This window comes from Protopterus annectens, chromosome 1.part2 (assembly GCF_019279795.1).
Source record: "Protopterus annectens isolate FY-2018-M chromosome 1.part2, PAN1.0, whole genome shotgun sequence".
NCBI classification, from domain to species: Eukaryota; Metazoa; Chordata; order Ceratodontiformes; family Protopteridae; genus Protopterus; species Protopterus annectens.
In genome coordinates, this window is record NC_056727.1 from 439,962,719 (window position 1) to 439,983,734 (window position 21,016).

Below are 21,016 nucleotides of genomic sequence, written 5' to 3' on the forward strand. Positions count from 1 at the left end.
TGTTGTATATCTGTATTGTGTTGTATGCACATTTACTTTGAAGTAATGCAGTTTTGTTCAGTTGCACTATTGTGTAGTCTGAATGACAATAAAGTTCACTGACTTTGAATAGACAAAATCCCACGACTTGTGCTTTCCAATAAAATGTGTGCACTTAATGAAGTATGAAGGACTAGCCTTTGGTCAACTGGTGCCCTAGGCAAAAGGTTTCCATAGCCCCCCCCCCCCCCACATGCGCACCACTTGGTGCCCCCCTTCTGGTCTACCTGCACCATCCAGATTACTGGAAAAGTGTCCCTGTTTGAGTGGTTCTCTAGGTGGCCACCTAGTTGGACTGTGCCTAAGGCTGGCTAGTGACTATAGATGGACCAGATTTAGTGCTTTATGATGAGCAAAAAAGAAAGCTAGGCAAAAGCTGTGGTCACAAATTTTGGTTAATTGCAACTAACCGTACCACTTCTAATCCACTTTAGTGATTCTTTTTTTTGGTTGTGCCCAGTAGTGTGTGTGGCAGTTGCGTTGTGAAGGTGCCAAGTTTAGAAATAGCATTTATGCAATATGATTTGGCATACTCTAAATTAAGAGATATTTCTAGGCATTGAAAATGTGGTCACTCCTGTAGTCTCTATCATGCTCTGACCTTCATGTGAAACTGTGTTTTAGTACTGTAAATTCTTAACCAGTTGGCGTTTTTAAGGGGTACTTGATAGTGTGAATGGAATGTTGTATACTAAGAGGTGTTACATGTCCAGCCAGGACCGAGATCCTGCAGGAAGAGGTTATAACTTAACTGAGCCATTAGCTTTGTTTTCCCTATACTAGAACTTATTTAAAAACTATGATACTTGAAACTGAGTAGACAAGGAAGACTCTAATCTGAAGCTTGGAAATGGCCATAACTTCAGCAGTGGGTTGCAATATTATTGATGGACAGCTTGCATACTTCCCCCTCGAAGACAATAAAGCAAGTGCTGTTTGACTGTTCTGGTGCACCAAATTGAACTGGACTTGTTATGATGGGAGACCATCTTTGCCAAGATTTCTTAACTAGTAGAGACCACAGGCGTAATGGTTGAGGTAGTCCTCTCCCAGGTAGAAGGTTCTGTCCTGGCCATATTGTCTAGTGCCTATATGGAGTTTGTATGTTCTACTTGTCTCTTGGAAACAAAACATGTTTTTGGTAGGAACTCATCTCAAACTTAAAACCTCTAGGTGGCTTAGTCGTGTTCATTAACATTGCCAAATCTCAGTCTGCCAAACATGAGCTAAGAACTGCTGCACTTTATTTGGGTTCAGGGACAGAATGAAACTTGGAAATGTCGCCCTTTTTACATGAAATGTCAAACCAAGGTCCTAACTGCTTTGTGAGTTGGTAGTAACTTGGGTGGATGTGAAAGATCCCACAGCAAAAGAGTAAGGGGTCCTTTTATATCAAACAAATTTACAGACGTACAGGTATACCAATGTATTACATGTACTGGTTTCCTTTACAGTCATACTAAACTTTTAACCTGATTAGACCCCCCCCCCACTCCTTTTTCAATAACTGCCATCTGATCTTCACTTAATCCACCCACAACCCCTTTATCCCATATTCTATGCATATGGGGGTCAGTAACTATCCATTTCAACATTCTTTTACTTTCTTATAATATCCATATTTAATCATATCCGATAACTTTTTTGCTTTGCATTTCAAAAACGCATGTTCTGTTGGTTCTTGACCATGTTCTTTCATTTTTTTTTAATATCTTGTATTTCACTGGCAATTTTAAGGAAAATCTTGACATTCTACTCTATCGGCCCTAGGGCCTATACAAGCCTAGCCATAACATTTCCATGGATATTTCTTCCCGCAGTATTTACTTCCCTGGACCCCTGTCTAGCAGGGCGACTGACATGATCCCCGGGGTCAACAGCCATGTGGGTCTCGAACCCAGAACTGTATACACCATAGTCCCAGTAGCTATCCACCAAGCCATCACAAAAGTGTTGCTTCTCTTTTTTTTTTTTTTTCTGTAGCATTTTTATTTTTCACACTATTTTTTCTTGGTAACACATTTTACCATACCCCAAAATTTCATTTGTACGGTTTCACTACTAATTTTTCTCCTCCATTTTTAACACTTTATACAAACTTAATGAAGTGGCATATACCCCAAGTCTTCTTCCGCTGTATTTACATACACAACTTGTTTTACTGGGTTTAATAGAGTACCGTATACTAAAAACATGCTGGCTATGCCCTTGCAACTCCCACTCTAATATCACCCACCCCATCCAACCACTACCTTTCTTTCCACCCCATTAACTACCTTGATTATAGCAAGCTCAGATGCTCCTAAGCCTAGTACTTATTGTCTGTTATGTACTTCGCAGAAGATTCTAGTTGTCTGCTGATGTACTATTTCTTCATCTGTAAATGTTTGTAATTAATTGCTATGTTAAATTGTTAATAGCTACGTAATCCAATGTAACTACTGTCTGTTTATTTTAACTGCGGAGCTTTTCTCCCCGGGCCTCAGCTGAAAATGGACCTAAATAGTCGGACACTCCCAGTCAACAAATGTGTTTATATATATATATATATATATATATATATATATATATATATATATATATATATATAAAAAAAAAAAAAAATAGCATGAATTCCTTTAAGTACAGTTGTAAATGTAAGTTATATTTACCAAGTATACTATTTTTTTTTTTTAAGATGCTTGTTTTATTTCTTCTGCTTTTTCCCCATTGATTTCTATTTGTATCTTGATGTCTGTGTTAAGTTTAACATTTTGGATTTTCATTCATTGTGCAAATGTATACCTCTTATTGCTATACCTAAACCTTTTTTTCTTTTTACATTACTCATAAGATTTCGTGTCCAGATATCCTCCAATTCCTTTTAATTGTAATTTTAATAAATCCTGACAACCCTTATTTTTCATCTGTTTTGTATTGTGAAAATAAGATCTGTCTGTCTTCCAAGTTCTACTACATAATTATTTATAGCCAAACCCTTCCTTTAGCCATTCATTAAAAATTTGTAAAATATTTTGCCAATCCCTTAAATTTCTGTGCATTCCATACCTTATTCCATCTGGTCCTGCAGCCAAATCTAGATTTGTCCTAATACTTTATGTAGCTCATTTAAAGAAATGTACTTTTCCAAACTTTCCATGTTTTGTGTTTTCTTCACTGTACTACACAATCTTTTTTTTTTTTTCTGAGTTTTTCTTTAACATTTCTTTACTAGTCTGCTTAAGTAACTCCTTTTCCCTTAAAGTTCTTTGCTTGCGTAACGATTCATGCGATTTCCTTTTCACATAAATTGGTCTCCTGTTTAATCTCATTATCACTATAGTTAGAAATATGTTTTCTTTCTTTACAATTAGTATAACCATGTTTTGTATACTTCTATTTGAATTTAATCTTCATGTTTTTGCTAGTTGCATATATCTTTACTGTAATTCTGCAGATTGTGGCTATTCAAGAACATCTCCCAAATTCCAGGTTTTCTTCCCCGTAGTTTTTGTAATCTTCATTTGTTTTCTATTATAATTACAGGTACATAACTTGTATTGGATCACTCCATAATTCTTATTCTTACTGTATTCTATTTTGTACTTGTCCCATCAAGAGACATTTTTACCACCTCCCAGTTTTGTCGTGTTCAGTTATATCAAAATCTTTCATTTTTTTCATTTAATTTCTGTTTCTACTACTTTTGAAAAATATATATTTTTTTCCTTTAATGTGTTCATTTTTTGAAATCCTATAAATGTCCAGTTTTGAATTGACATTTTTTTGCATCATGTCACATTTCCCCCACAAATGTAAACATTCTTTTGTCATGGTTATCAAATGTCCTTTTCAGCAAAAAGTTTTTGGATTATCTGTAGTATTTTGACATCCCTATTCCCCTCTGTTTGTCATAGTTGGTAAATGTGTAGCATGTTCTGTTTTTTAACACACTATATATTAGTCCCAGCCACCAGTCTAAACCCTTTGTCAAACTTTTGCAACATCCAAAACTTAAAGTCTCAAAAGTGCTTTGTCTTTCTACCTTTGTTTGAAATAACTCCCTTATTAGCCTCAACAAAAGGCAGAATTGCAGCAGACACTAAAAACAAGCCTTCTATAGTCGTATCAAGAACCTCCACAGCAAAACCCAGATGTGCTCCGAGTTACTGCACAATGGTGCCTCCTATACTGAGCCAACAGATATTGCCAACATACTAGCTGACATTCACTGCCAACTTTACCCCCCCCCCCCCCCCCCAAATCACAATACCGGAAGAATGTCAGGCACCCGGCATTACTGCAGCACAGGTTAAAGCTGCATTGTCCAAGGCTAAGAATACAGCTTCCATGGGACCCGATAATATCCCTGACTGTATTCTACATAAACTACAAAGTGAAATGGCACCACATCTGTGTGCCCTATTCAGCCTCACCTTAGGCTTTGTCCCTACTGAATGGTGCACGGCTACAATCATCCCTCTCCTTAAAGGGGGAGTGATTACAGACCCTGGGAATTATTGCCCCATTAGCCTGGCTAGTCTGATATGTAAAGCTATGGAACGCATCATGGACCTGATTAACAGAGAGGAAATCTCCAAACTCTAGACCCCATGTAATGTGGCTTTGTGAAAAGGCGATCATGCCTGCTCAACCTGGTTGACTTCAAGTCACCAAGGCTGTGGATGAAGGGAAGGCAGTGCTTACAGCCTACCTCTGTCTGACCAAGGCCTTTGACCATTCTTCACTCGAATTATTGATAAACTCTCCAAACTAGGCATCACCCCCCATATCACAAGTTGGGTTGCAAATTGGCTCACAGAACACAGTAGCGGACTCAAGTCAGACTGCCAACCAGTCGAGTGGAGCCTCATACGGATCCATCCTGGGTCCTCTCCTGTCTGGCATCTACTTCTCAGAAGTCCAGGCAAACACAAAGGGACTCTGGCTGACCAAGTTAGCAGACAACTGCAAGCTGGGAGCAATTAACTCCCCAAGTGATGCAGGCATCCTACAGAAAGGCCTCACTTGAGACCAATGACTGGTGTAGAAACCATGGCCTTAAACACCAAAAATGTCATCCCCTTTGGTAAAACTCTCTTCCCACTAATTACCACATTGATGGGAGCCCACTGAACACTGAAGGTATAAGAGATCTGGGGATGCAGTTTGACAGCAACCTCTACCACCACATTGCTACTGTGGTCAAAGTCCTGTGTGGCACATATCGTTGCCAAGATGTTTGCATCCTGGAAGAAAGATAGTAATCTCTACTCTTTAGAGTACACTGCCCCATTTGGCATGTACCTCACCAGACACCTGTAACAGCTGGAGAAGCCACAGAAGTACCTCATGAAGAGGCATTAAACACATGTCCTACACGGACAAACTCTAGCTATTCTGTTTCATATCGCCTACATAGAGGTGATCTCTGCTTGACTTGCAGGCCATGTCTGACCCAGCTACATCTAAAGAAATCCCAATCCCTCTGCACCACATGCTCCCGAGACCTCAACCTCATTACCACAGTCAACAGAACATGCTGGAGGACAGGTTCCTCACCCAGAGACTGTCCATGCTCTGGAATAGACTTCCCATACATGTCAGAGTGCCTCGCTGTCCCTTTTCAAAAGAAATCGTGATGGGTGGATGGGTAATACAAAGTTCACCCAGATCACTCCAGTAGTTCTACTTGGTAGTGGCATGATAGCACGCCTCTATGGGCTAGGCTTGTAAAGGTTCCAGGGCCATTAGCCTAGTACACACCTATGTACACAAATTTTCCTTTTTGTTTCCCTGTTAACTTGCTTTTATCGCAGGTTCCATGGATTAATTTTTTCCATATTCCCAAGTAAAATTTTCCTTTGAAAAGCAGTCTCAAATGTCCCCATTGGTAAAAATAAATGCGTTTATATTCTCAAAGGAGCTGGAGCTGTGAAGTTGTCCCAACACTTCATACCTACCCATTTCATCATCTTTACTGTGAAACCTTATCACGTACTTCGTTTTTCATGTTCTACCTTTTCTGTTACTGCACTCTTATTTTACACTGCTATATTTTTCAGGATTGTCTCTGTATCCTCATTTTATATTTCCTCCATAATGTCTCCCCAGGGAAACGTCTTCATTTTCTGGCTCACTCTGCGTCACTATTTCTTTAAATCATCCTGCAACCCTCTTGACTGGAGAGTTAACTGTCCATTTGCTGACATCTCCATCAAACAGATTAACATCTCTGAATCCCGCACACATTCTGCCATCTCCGTTTTTTGCTTTCTTCATTTCTCTTGCCACTCATCAGCCTTCCTGTTTCTCTGCACCTGGAATGGAAGCCAAAAGTGCTATTGCAAAATGGGTTCCACTCGCACAGTGATGAGTAGGGGTGTTCCCTGCTGCCCTGGGCAGACTTTCCCTAAGAATATAAATAGCACCTCAGGTTTCCCCTGACTGGGCATCTAGCCTAGTGTGAATATCCTGGTCAATAAAGGATAAAAGTGATGGCAAGCCAGAGGATGGGCATTGCCTTTTTGTTTGCTAGATACAAAAGCAGAGTAGTACAGCAAAGCCATTGGACTTGTGATCCAGAGTTTTAGGAGGACTGGTAGAAATATTGTGAGAATTGTGGAAAGGGAGATTTATTGGAAGGCAGCGGGGGTGTTAAGTTTGACATTTGTGGCAATCCTGCAGTGTAGGGAATAGGGTACTATTATTCTCAGCCTATGACCCAAACCAAGGTCATGGTAACTATTAAAATACTACATTTGTATAGTTGCAGAGCATTCTAGATGCATCAGGACAGCATGGGTTGGTTTTGATAATGGCAGCCTGATTCCACATATCAAGGCAGACAGCAGGATAGGAGGACTGGCTTGGTCTACAGGGGTGGAGTAACTGTAATAAAGGAGAGGCCTTGCTAGATGTCCCTCTCTTTTTGGTGGCCAAAACTAAACCATATCAAGATCACAAGTGGCTAAAATGTAACTGTTACACTTCTAGCAAGGAAAGGAACTGAGGTACCATCAGTGATAAGTCTTCTCCAGTGAAAAACTAGCTTAAACCAGCGGTTGCCACAATCTGCAAGCAGTGGTCAGAGAATTCTCTTGGCTCAGAGAATGAAAACCTGGAAGCTGATGGGGGTTATTGCATCCATCTGCAAACTCAAAGGCCCTGGCTGTTGGTCTTTACATCAGAAGTACTAAAGAGCAGTGGTCCTGGGAGGCACTACTGGTAACTGCTGTTTGGAAAGTATGGGTTCTTTCAGACCAGTTGAGTGTCCATTGAGTGACACAGGGCTAACATTTTAGTTTGATTTGCTGACCAATAATGTTATCAAAGGCCTTGGCAAAGAAACTTTCCTTTCCCTGCATATAATCCTTTGTCCTGTTTCAAACAAGTCCCAACAGGTTAGAAAGCAGTCTGAGCTGAATTTTCTGCTAGTATGTTGGCTTTGTCCTCATGGGGGTGATTATGCAAATTTTGGTTTGTGGTGACTCTTCATACTTTTGGTGGATTGAGTTTTTTGTGTTTTTTCATCTAAATGGGGGACTGGGTGTTATGAGGCTCTTACACTTTCCACCATATGGATTTGTTCCTCAGTTTGGGGACTGATATCTTGATGCATGCTTGGAGGAGCACAGAGTGATTTTGAGGTGCGGTTGGTGTGTTTAGCAGATCACTTGAGTAAGTTTGCCATTTGCCTTGGAATAGTCCCTTAAGGCAAACTGGTTTCTGTTAAATCTGGTTTTATGGTGAGAAGGATGTGAAGGAATTAATGGTGCTGCTCTGCCATGAGTCTAAAGGTGAATTGACTTAAAAATATGGAAATACCCCATCCAGACCCAATGCTGAGCATGGTTTTAATGCCCACCACCACTTGAGTACATATTTCATTATATCGGGGCTGGTGTTAGCATTTTGTGGGCCCCCGACACGTTTCAAGTTGGGGGCCCTACCAAAGAGAGTGTGAAGTGTAACCATGTTGCTGTCATGCCCCCTTCCCCCTCAAGCTCATCGGCACCATTTAACCATCATTGTAAGTGTTACTACATTCAGACCATTAAGACTAAGTGTCAAGGTGCCCAAGCTGATGGGCATTTAGTACCACTGTGACAAGTCCATGTAACACAAAAAGGTAGCCACTCAGAGGTACACATGCACACTGGCATTTAGTACAATTATACCCTGTACATGTAGCACAGCATCATGCACTGCCATGTAGTGGTGATTATAGACGCAAACATTTTGCTTGTTAAATTTTCCCTTGGCACTTTGCTTATGGCCCTCCAGAGGCTTTTCGTGGTCCTGCTCAATATATTGTCTGGTGGAAAATTAAGCCTTACCTTAGAGGTACCAACACACCTGTTGCCCTCTAGCCATCCATTCCTAAGTGCAACCTCCTTTCCAGACCATATAAATTTGCCTAACACTAGGAGAAGATTTCCCAACGTTTCTTTAGCCAGTGGTTGACATGAGTATCCCCGCGGCAGTGTAGTAACTGCCTCGTGTTCACTGGCAACCTTCTACTCCTAGTCCACACAAACATCAACATGTGAGAGATGCAATTTTATTAAGAACCTTGAATCTATGTTCTGTCACACACCAGTCAGTATATAATGACAATGAGTCACACCTACATATGCAGAGGTCTACACCAGAGACCTCCCAAACACAAGCACAATGCACACACTTTTTTCTCTACAGAAAACTGCTCTCTTATACACACAATAGACTGTGTCCCTATCTTTAAGTAGCGTTTTACCTTCACCTAGGATGATGCCTCAATGCAAACTGAAAATGACTTCAATAATTGGCTTAGTTTCTGGTGTCCTAAGGGGATGCAGCATCTGGGATGACTAGATTGACAGACTTTGATGCTTTGCCAGAGATGGTCTTCATCTGTCACCACTGGGATTTTGGCTGCTGGCTAAGGCTCTTGCCCCCCCCCCCCCCCTAGTGCCTTCTTTATGTCTCTCTGTCCTCTCTCTCTCTCTCTGTCCTCTCTCTCTCTGTCTCTCCATGGAGAAATACATCATGGAGCTTAAAGGTGTAGGTAATCTCCAAACACTCCAATGCCTGATAGCGAAGGCCCTGGATTAGGGGAAATTCACACATACAGCCCAGCCTTCTAGACTTGGCCCAAGGCCTTTGACACTATCCCCTACTTGGACATTAACAAACTCGCTCAGCTAGGTGTCAACCCCCTATATTGTTAGATGGATCGCTAAATGGCTCACTGATGGAACCCATATAGTCAAAAATAAGGGAATACACCTCCAACAGCTGACCTGTAACCAGTGGTCTTCCAGGGGGATCATTTGTAGGAGCTCTTCTATTGGGATTTATTTCTCCAAAGTACAAGCAAAAACTAAAGGTCTGTGGCTGACCAAGTTTGCTGATAAAGTGGGAACGGGCTTAGAATCTCTCCAAATGTCCGCATCCTACAGGAGGGTCAAATGATTGGTGCCAAAGTCACCATCTTAAACTTGATGCAAAATAATATGGTCATCCCTTTCGGTAAGAATGATCTGCTAACTACCAAATCAGTAGCAGCACCCAAATTAAGTACTCTGTGGTGAGAGACCTGGGCACACAGATGGCTATCTTACCGTATCACCATGTCTCCACAGTGGTAAGAGAATTCTGTATTGCTCATCTCATAAGTAAGGGAATTGCCTCCAGAAAAAAAAATTCTCCCTGTACTCTTTCCCCCCCCCCCCCATCAGGCCAGAACGGGCTTAGAATCTCTCCAAATGTCCGCATCCTACAGGAGGGTCAAATGATTGGTGCCAAAGTCACCATCTTAAACTTGATGCAAAATAATATGGTCATCCCTTTCGGTAAGAATGATCTGCTAACTACCAAATCAGTAGCAGCACCCAAATTAAGTACTCTGTGGTGAGAGACCTGGGCACACAGATGGCTACCTTACCGTATCACCATGTCTCCACAGTGGTAAGAGAATTCTGTATTGCTCATCTCATAAGTAAGGGAATTGCCTCCAGAAAAAAAAATTCTCCCTGTACTCTTCCCCCCCCCCCCCCCCATCAGGCCAGTACTTGAGTAGAATGCCCCTTTTGGTATGTACCTTGCAAGTACCTGCAGCAATTGGCGAGACTGCAAAGGTTCCTCGTAAGGAAAACTGAAGGTCTTCAGCATCTGTCCTGTGTGGATTGTCTCAAATCACTGTCTCTATTCTGTTTCATACAGACTATTCAGAGGCAGTCTGCATTGTATATGCAATCTCTGACCCTACTTTGTTGGAAGTGCTGCATATCCGCAAGTCAAATGGTACACAGGTTACTCGCTAAAGACCTTAACCTGGTATGTGACATTAATAGAACCTGTTGGAGGGACAGATTTGTCTCCCAGAGGTTACCACAGCTTTGGCACAGGCTCCCAGTTCATGTCAAACAAGTGCAGTTTGGATGATTGGGATGGATAACTGTAATTTCACCATGGGGGTTCCACATGTGTTCCTCTGGACAGGGGCAATAGGTGCTGATTATGGAAATAAGGGTAGAACTTGGCTAGGCTTGTAAGGGCCCTAGGGCCATTAGCATAGTAACTTCCTATGATCTTTCAAGAGGGTGTGTATGTAATAAAGGTATCAAGCAGTGCCTGCAGTGTTTTGTGATGTAGAAATCTGTGGTGAAAGTTGTGTGTGTGTCTTATTAGAAATGGTAGGATATCTAATGTGGTTTATGATGTGTACATGCAGGCGTGTGTGCCAAGTGTTTAGGTCTGGTTAGTAGTTTAGTCTTTTTTTTCTCAGAAATCTTACATCTCAACCTCTTGGCTCAAGAAATCTAGACATTCTAATATAACTGGGTACAAAGGCCCAGAAATGGGTATGGATTTTAAATATTGCTCTTGTAACATTAGAAAGTTGCTGGAATAGCAGAATTTGTGTTGGCATGCATTTTCAGAAGGATATGAAGTTGGAAACACAAATGTATGTCATTTATTTAGTCCTTTGATTTAACAGAAAACCACAACTTTTTGATGAGGAACAGACCAAAAATGAGGCAAAAACCTGGACAGTTGAGAGCTATGGATTGACTGTACAAATGTTTTAAGTCCTTTTGTTACCAAATTTGATCCCCTACATTATCTGCCCCATTTGCAGCAAGTTATGCCACCACTTTCCCAAAATTATATGTTGGGAGTACCTTCTCCTGGACCCATCTACTCTCTCCTTCCAAAAGATGATTTGGAGATGCATTCTGAACCAGCTCCAAACATTCTCAAAAAGATGCAGTACAATAAGCATCTCCAATCTGCTAATCTACATGTATAGCCTGTTGCTTTGCACCAGGACCTTTTACTGCAATGAATTGGGTCCCTTGCTTTACTGAAGCAGACCCGAGTAGTGTACATTACAGGGAAGCTTTAAAAAAAATCATGCAGTGCTTTAACAGCCATGCGAACGACTAGGAGCAAAGGAGACAGCAAAACCTGCGGCTGCTTTATTTGGGGGCCCTTGTGGGGAAATAAGGATCTCCTTACAACTGTGGGTTTGGCAGGTGCCGAATGCCAGCTATGCATTATATGGGCTAACACATTTGTCAGAAAGAAAGACTAAGCACAATTGACAGTATCTTGAGTAATTTTATTCTGTGTTCTCTTGTGTATATATCTGCACGTGCAAGGGAAAAAAATAGTCATCAAGCACTTTCCTACATCAATTGATCAGTATTTGTCTTTCATGGCATTGGTAAGTCCATGTAGAGATTGTGTGTTTCCTTATTTAAAAACTAGTGCAAGCTGTGATTAAATCTTGCATAAATTACAAATGATGTACAAACTATGATGCAGTAGTAAAACGTGTTCTTGCAGTCTGGTTTGAAGGAAACTTCTTATAACCTGTACATAATACTCTTCTTCCCCCTTGTTTCTTCGACCATATATTAGTAGTATTGCACAAACTACCCTTCTCTCATTTTATTGGTTAAAATGGTTGTTATTCTACAGTAAATGCACCTGCACAATCAAAATTAAATGGCAATATCTTTTGTACAGTGAGTGCCTAAAATAACTCTGTATATTTAAGATTTTATTGGTTTGCGTTCACTTAACTGCCAACAGTCTCATTTTGTCTTCAAAGCTAGAATTAAAAAATCTTTCCATGATTTAGTGAGAATGGATGGAATTTCTCAGCAGATATGTTTTGACTTGTTACAACAGACATGGAAGAGCTCTCTGATCTTGTAGCCCAGGCAGGTATGACCCTACCCCTGAGTAGGATTCTGCCATCACCCAGATTTATACTGCAGTAAAAGGACAAAATTACTTCAAATTGGCTAAGCTTCTGGTGTCATTCTAAGGAGATGCAGTATGTCTGCTTGGGATAAAATGGTTGTTTGACCATGATGCTTTGCCACAGATGGCCTGCACCTGTCTCCCCTGGGATTCTGGATACTGGCTAAGGCTCTTGCTGCCCCTATAGTGCCTTTTTTAGGCAAGGTTCAAATAAATTCACCACCATAACAGGAACAGGTGAGCAAAAACTGAGGGTAATGCTACTCTATGCTAGAAGTCTAAATCTCAAAATATACTCACTTGAGAGACTCCTTAAAATAAAGAACATAGATATCTGTGCAGGGACTGAGACCTGGTTCAAGGCTCGAGAGAGCACCCCTGCACTACCAGGCTATAACTCATGCCCCACTTTTTGGCCATGTAACCTGGACCGAAACACCAAAGGAGGAGGTGTCCATATTCATTAAGGATATCCACACCTCCAGGCTAGTTGCCCAGCATAATGTAGCCAAGGTTGTCCAAGTGCAACTAACTCTGGGCAAAACTGCAATCCAAATTGTAGCTTGCTACAGATCCCCCACCATGCCCCAGGATTCCCACTCCTCTTTCTTGATTTACTGGAAAATATTAGGGTTCAACCAAACACCCTAATAATGGGTGACTTCAACTACCCCACCATTAACTGGGAAAACTACTCTTGTACCAACTCCTTAGCTCAACACCTTCTGGAATTCATAAACTCCAATGCCCTGGATCAACTTATACACACACCCCCCACCCGGGGCAATAATATCCTACCTAGTCATTACCAGCATGAGTGATGAGTGTTAGGTGTTCCACACCTGAATTCAACCCCTTGGTCCGATCCGACCATAAGCTAATCACCCTTGATATCTATATCCCACCCCCCCACCCCCCACCCCATTAAGGAAACAATGGTAAAAAAATTCTCCAAAGCCAACTTCATGCTTCTTAAGACAGAAGTGGTGAACTTCGTGACACCCATGCAGATGGACAATACAGTTACAACTGCTGAATCCATGCACTCTAAGCACTTGCATGTGTGCATGGATCGTGCTATCCCAGACAGAACCAAGACACTATCCTCCAAAAAAAATAAAGGAAGCCAGTCTGGTGGTTCCCTGCCATAAACTGTACAACAGAAGGAAGAAACTGTTGCAAAAGATTAACTTCCCATGAGTGGAAGAGCTCCCTGGTCCGCCTCTGTAAGTGAGACCCTTATAAGATCCTCCAAAGCAAGCTACAAAAACAAAATTTCTAAGGATAACCACAAAGCATTCTATATAGCTATGTCAAGAATCTTTATGGCAACACCCATATCTGCTCTGAGTTGCAGCACAACGGCATGAAAATTACAGAACCAACTGATATTGCCAACATCCTAGCAGATAGGCTCAGTGCTAACTTTACCCCCCCCCACCCCCTAAAGGACCCATATCTATACAGGAAGAATGCAGTCCCTGTAATCACAACTATGCGGGTAAAAGCTGCACTCTAAATCCAAAAACACAGTATCCATGGGACCGGACAACATCCCAGGCTGTGTTTTACATGAACTTCAGAACAAACTGGCTCTCCACTTAAGCACCATGTTCAATAATAGCCTTGCACCAGGCTTCAGGTGCACAGCAAAAGTTATCCCACTCCATAAAGGGGGAGCCACCACTGATCCTGGGGACTAGCCCGATGAGCCTGGTCTGCAAGGCCAATGAACGTATCATCATGGAACTCGTAAAGACATGGTAACCTCCAAACTCTGGATCCCACCCAGTTTGGGTTTGTGAAAGGCAGATCATGCCTCCTGAACCTGATCGACTTCTTTGAAGTAGTCACCAAAGCTGTAGATGAGGGCAAGGTTGTTCAGACAGCCTATCTTGACCTCGCCAAGGCTTTTGACACCACCCCCCATTCTGGAATTGTAGCTAAACTAGGTGTAAATCCCTACGTCACAAGATGGGATGCAAACTGGCTCACTGATGGAACCCATGCTGTAAAAGTTGCAGACTCCAATTCAGACCTCAAAGCGGTGACAAGTGGAGTACCACAGGTTCAGTCCTGAGACCTCTCCTGTTTGGTATCTACTTCTCTGAAGTACAGGCTAACACAGAAGGCCTCTGGCTAATGAAGTTTGCAGATTACTGCAAACTGGGAGCCATAGTAAAGTCCCCAAGTGATGTGGACATCCTACAGAAGGGCCTTGCTGAGACAGATGCCTGGTGTCAAAGCCATGGCCTCAAGCTCAATGCCAAAAAGTGCAGTGTCATCCCCTTTGGTAAAAACTCTGTACCCATGAACTACCACCTAGGCAGCAATCTACTTAACACCGAATGTGTGAGACCTTGAGACTCTGACAGTAGTCTGTCCTTTCATAGTCGCATCCCCACAGTAGTCAGGAAGTCCTACATGGCACACCATCATAGAAGGGTTCTCATCCTGGAAAAATAGGTCATTGTTCCCCTCTACTCATTGCACCCATTCTAGAGTACAGTGCCCCTTTTGGAATGTACCTCACAAGGCATCTGCAGCAGTTGGAAAGGCCACAAGTACTTCACAAAGAGGATTATTGGCCTCAAATGCCCTACACTGACCGCCTCAAACTCTAGCTTAACTCTGTAGCATATCGGCTACTCTGAGGTGATCTCTGCCTAACATATAAAGCTATGTCAAACCCAGAGCTGTTGGACATGCTATACCTAAAGAAATCCCAATCCCTCAGAGCTACACGCTCTAGGGACCTAAACCTTGTCGCCACAATAAACGAGACATGCTGGAGGGGTAGATTCCTGTCCCAGAGACTTTCCATACTCTGGAACAGGCTACCCATCTATGTCCAGCAAAGTTCTTCGTTAGCACTCTTCAAGAAAAATCTTGAGTGGATGGGGATCACTTCTGTGTGTCTGCTTGACAGTGGCACAGGAAAATAACTTTCTTGGGTGGCATAAGCCAGGGAACCTTGTTGGCTAGGCTTATGTAGGCCCTTGGGCCGATAGCTTAGTACCTACCTATGAACTGGGTTTTCATCTGTCTGTTCCAGAGCTACTGGGTCAGTTATGAAGACTTGCTTTATTCAGGTTTGAGAATGGAACAGTGGAGGCCATTGAGGCATAATTTAATTTGTCCTGTAACTTGTTTTTCTTTCCTGCTGCCAAGATCCTAAAACAGTTTTAAGAAGGGGAAATTGATTCAGGGGTTTGCCTAGATTTTTACCTTCAGGTTCAGTAAAAACTCCCTTTTAAATGAGTAAAAGCAAGCAATGTTAAATGTAAATATTGGTGGCAAGAAGATGGGGAAGGGGACTCCTAGAACCCAGAGTCCAAAAAGTAAGTCAGAATGATGGGCTTGCCCCCCCCCCCCCCCCCCAGCAATTCTGTAAATCCTATGCTTCAGACTAGGCCTTCATCTTCCCCATTTTATCTGATAGATGGGGTTCTGAGAATCTGGCACTGTTACAGATGGAAATACCTTACGGCACTCCTGTGAAAGTGAGGCCCTTGCTCGGAGCTACTCTATATTGATTTTTATCCAGCCCTACTCAACGGTACCCACTCTACTATCCATGACCTATCTTCCACAGATTCTGACAACCATGGATGGACACATTCTTATGGCTTCTCCTGCTAGTCTGGTTGACATTGGCATCCTGTGACAGTGTAGCAGCTGCCTTATGTACATTGACAACCATGGATGGACACATTCTTATGGCTTCTCCTGCTAGTCTGGTTGACATTGGCATCCTGTGACAGTGTAGCAGCTGCCTTATGTACATGGACAACCCTCTACTACCACCCAGGAATGCAATATGTGAGTGATGCAGTTAAGAACCTAGAATCTTTGCTGTCTGTCACAAGCCTGTCATTATGAACACTACACCTGTACAACATAATCTACATATGGAGAGATGCTCAACGTAAACATAACTGAGACCTGCATCTCGCACAGTGCACATACCTATGTCTCAACCTCTAAGGCCCACCCACAAACCCAGCATACTAATCCTAGGGGACTAACATAAAACAGATGTGCCCCTCAGCAGGCTAGACAAGGAGAAAGTCATGGTAAGTTGCTTGTTGGGTGCTAGTCTACCTGAGTGCATGTGTGATATGGCACTTATGACTCTGTCATAGTCCATGGTTGGTGTGATTGACTTGAAACATATCTCTTTAGACTATGAAGACATGATTTGCTGAATGTGTCCTAGGCAGGTATTTCTGTAGCCTTAAGCAGCATCCTACCATTGCCCAGAATGATGCCTCAATACAAACAGAAAATGATCGAATGATCGGCATAGTTCTGGTGTCATTCCAAAAAGGGATCCAGTACCTGACCTGGCAGGACATGATTGATGGACAAAGATGCTTTAACAGAGAGCCATTTGTTTCCCCTGGGCTTCAGGTTTCTGGCAAAGGCTCTAGCCTCCCCCATAGTGTCTTTTTTTTTTTTTTTTTTTTTTTTAGGCAGTCATGAGCACAAAATTACCAACATGAAATTTCATTTAAAGGTTATGCTGTTAAACACTAAGAGTCTTGGTATGAAACTGCACTCATTGCAAGCATTCCTTGTCCTGGAGAATGCTGCTGTTTTGTCCAGTCAATAAAACTGGTTCAAAGCTGCAGAGAGCACCCTCAGCCTTACCAGGTTACTCATCCTACCATACTTTCAGACCCCAAGCATTCCTTGTCCTGGAGAATGCTGCTGTCTTGTCCAGTCAATAAAACTGGTTCAAAGCTGCAGAGAGCACCCTCAGCCTTACCAGGTTACTCATCCTACCATACTTTCAGACCCCAAATGGAGGGCTACAAAGCTAAAGGAGGTGGAGTTACCTCCATGCTGGTCAAACAGTATGTTGCACAGGAGAAACTGTGCAGTTAATTGACAAACACCTATTCATATCCTAGCTCCAGACCCCCAACTATGACTCAGGATACCCACTTCATCTGTCTGGACTTGAATCTATCAAGGTTAAACGGTCTACCCTGATCTTGGGACTTTTAACTACCCAGCTATAGAGTGGAAGACATTCTAGGCCAAGCATGAATGCCCAGAGATTCTTCTATTTTATCACTGACAATGCATTTGGATCAGCTGGTCCAGCCCTATGAGAAGTAGAAATATCCTGGACCTGGTCCTAACAAACATGAGTAGCTACTGTAGCACCCCTACAGTGCCATCCTCCCTGGTAAAATCTGACCCTAAAGAAATCACTCTTGAAGTCCTCATCTCTCTCTGACTCTTCTCTTCTCCCCCCCCCCCCACCTTGTCTGGTTCAAACCAAAAAAAAATATTTTCCAAAAATCGCCAGAGAGCAGGTGTAAGCAGCTTTGCAGCCACTGTCCCTTCAGTTAGAACTAGCACTAATCTCCAAGCCTACACCAAAAATCTGTATGAGCACCTACATAACTATGTCCTCTGCCATACCTGACGGGACCAAATAACCTGTCTGGTGGACAGCAGCAATAAACTCTAATAAAAGGAAGACAATGCTGCCCAGGACCAAGAACGAGCAGGTGCCAAATTGGATGCAATGTCTTCTTTGTCTGAAAAAGCAAATAAGGTCACTGGTGCAATTCTCTAAAGGCTAGCTTTGAGTCCAAATTGGCCACATCACTAGGTACAGTCACAAGGCTGCCTTTACATGTCTGCATCATCAAAGGTTAACACCCAAATCTGCTATGAACTGGTGGCCAGTAACTCCACATAAACAAAATGCTGTAGATGTAGCCAACCTGCTGGCAGACTGATTCAGTGAAAACTTCACCCACTTGTCTCCCACCCCCAATCAGTAAACCAAGACATCCCCAGCACCTACCCCCTTCCCTCATCACCAGGGAACAGGTCTTCTCGAAGGCAAAAAAGTCTCCATGTGACCTGACAACATCTCAGGCTGTGTCCTGTATGAGCTCTTGGCTCCATTAGGCAACCCTATTCAACCAAAGCCTGAGAACCAGCTTCATCCCTGCCATATGGAGGGCAGCCACTGTCCACCCTCCACACAAAGGTGGAGTGTCCACTGATGCAGGCAGTTAAAGGCCCATCAGCCTGACTTGCAAGGCCATGGGATGCATTATCATGGACATTGGCAATCTCACTCTAATGAAGTTTATCAAAGCTATGGATGAGGGGAAGATGGTGCACACAGCCTACCTTGACTTAGCTAAAGCTTCTGACATTATTTCCCCACTTGGGCATAGTAGATAAACTCTCCCAGTTAGGCATCAACCTATATGTTACCAGATAGGCAGCTAGCTGGCTGACAGAACCCACTCAGTCAATATGGAAAGCTACCTGTAGTAGTAGACCTGTAACAAGCTGTGTATCCCAAGGATTGGTCTTGGGGCCTCTGCTGTTGAGATGTACTTTTCTGAGGTGGAAGGCAAATCCAGTGGTTTATGGCTGGTAAGGTTTGCAGATGACTGCTCTGTCTCAAATTCCCATGGTGATGTGAACATCCTCCGAGGGCCTAACCCAAACTAATGATTGGTGCTAGAAGCATGGCCTCAAACTGCCAAGAAATGCATCATTATCCCCTATGGAGGAAATGTGTGCTTAATGTGATTAGTGGGGATGCCAAATCAGCTGTGAGGGACATGGGCACCCTGGATGATAGCAACCTGACTTTTTTAACCACCACATTGTCTCCGATTGTATGGAAGGCATTCTGCCTTGTTCCTGGATGAAATACCCTTACTTATGAGGTGAGCTATGAAGTCTGTACATCCCTGTACTCCTCCCTTGTCAGCTCCATTCTAGAGTACAGTGCCCCCTTGGCATGTACCTAGCCAAGCACATGCAGCAACTGGAGAGAGCACATAGGTTCCTGACCAGGAAAATTATTCCCCTTAATCTGTAAACCAAACATTCCCTTCAGTATTGGAACACTTGTTTCTGGGGGTCTTAGTGTTACCCCAGATAAGCAGAAGATTTTATTAAAGGAGTAGAGGGGAAGTCTGGAGACCAGTGTTGTCAATCCATATGTTAGGGTTCCAGATGTCAAAATTCTGTCTCCAACCCTTGGTTTAGGTTACAAGTAATTCAGAACTGGTTTGCTCTTAAAGTTCCCATCCTTTTAGTTATTTACCACATCAAGAGTATTTGTGTCTTGCATCTTTCCTTTGGATGATCTTTTATAGACTGTCGATACCCTGATGTGCCACAATCTTGTTTTTCAAGTGAATTTTAAGCTATTCTGGACACACCCTTAGAGAGGTTTCTTGTGTCTTTATTACAAAATAGAACTGTACAAAGAAATTTCAAGGGATTTTAAAAATTATTTCTAATATAGGGATTTTAAAAATTATTTCTAATATCTACAAAGGATTTCTGAGGATTGTTTCATGGCCTCATGTCATGATTCCTTTGGATAAACTTGGCATGGTAACTCATTAGTCTAGTCTCAAGATCCTCACAATTTCTTTAGATTGGATTGCAGGGAATTGTAAGAAGGGTGGCTAGCTTTCTCTCAGCCATGCTCTCTACTTTCTCCCAGTCTTGCAACATATGCTTTTGGGGGGGGGGGGGTATCCAAAGAAGTGATAATGCAAAGTGTGTGAAACGAGCAGGACTGGTAGCATGCAAGTGTCATGGTGGGGATCAGTGCTCTAACATTCTAAGTCATCTGTGGTCTCCAGGACCTCTGCAAGTTTTCAGACCACATTACAGTGATGTGGTACAAGCAAGGGGATTACTAGTTCTTGCCCCCTTTGTGGACTTAGCATGATAGCATGATAAAACTGGACTGAGTTGCTCCATCCCCAGGCTAGCTCTGCAAGTTTTTGCATTCTGTCTGACCAAACCATGGTAGAGGAAAGCTGAGCAGGGCCAGAACAGGCCCTCATTAATGGAAGCACCAGGGGGGATTTCTTCCAAGAATCAGTCTAGTGATGAGATACTTCAAATAGATTATCTTCCTGGTTTTACCCCAGGAGTCTGTACAAGCAGACTTAGAATGTGGGAATATCTCTCTCTCTCTTCACCCTTTGCACTGCACTGATTGGCTTCTTCTGAAGATCCGGGAAGGCTCTGCAAAGATGACTCCCTTTTGGCCTAGGCAAGGGTGCACCTCTAGCCCTTTTCTGCTTGTCTGCCATTGGAGCCCCCTTCATGTCCTCAAGTAAATTACTGTTTACAGGAGGCTCCTTTTGGAGGTATTAACTTTGTTCTTGAAAAAACAACATTTTAAACCAGATTTGAAGTTCTTTATTTTGAAAACCTGTTCTGACTTGAGAACAAATCCTTTCATTCCTGAAGTGGCTTCAGAATTTGGTTAATCTAGTCTCCATATAGTGTGTGTTTTTTTTCTTCTTCCCAAAACCTACAAAAAGAGGGAGAAATACTAGGACCATTATTCTGGGGCTTCAGAATTCTTTCCTTCATACTATGTAATACTGTCTTTGGTAGTCTTGGCTTAGGGTACTGCAACTGTGCTGTAATGCTGAACGTGGTACAGCTGTGCAAGTAAAATTACAGTTCAGCAGTAGATGTTCTAATAGATTATTCAGCTGTCCATGTTTTACCATCCCCATTGTAATAACATTGTGTTGGTAAATTTAAGTTGGGCAGTAAAGGCAGCTGCTAGTTTTCATCCTTTAAATTCAGAAAATGCAAAACTGTTTGATTACCCACTACTATAACTGCAGTTATTTACTCTTTTTTTCCCTTGGCTCTGTAGTAAAGAAGTAGAGAGCTATGCCTTTTAATTACCTGTCCATGCTGTAGTAGAGGT

General features: G+C 42.5%; 1 protein-coding gene across 1 annotated transcript in view; it reads left to right on the forward strand.

Annotated features, from left to right (window-relative positions):
- Positions 1 to 21,016, forward strand: part of LOC122789432 (cofilin-2-like) — a 177,594-nt gene that overhangs the window by 5,186 nt on the left and 151,392 nt on the right. The window lies entirely within an intron of this gene.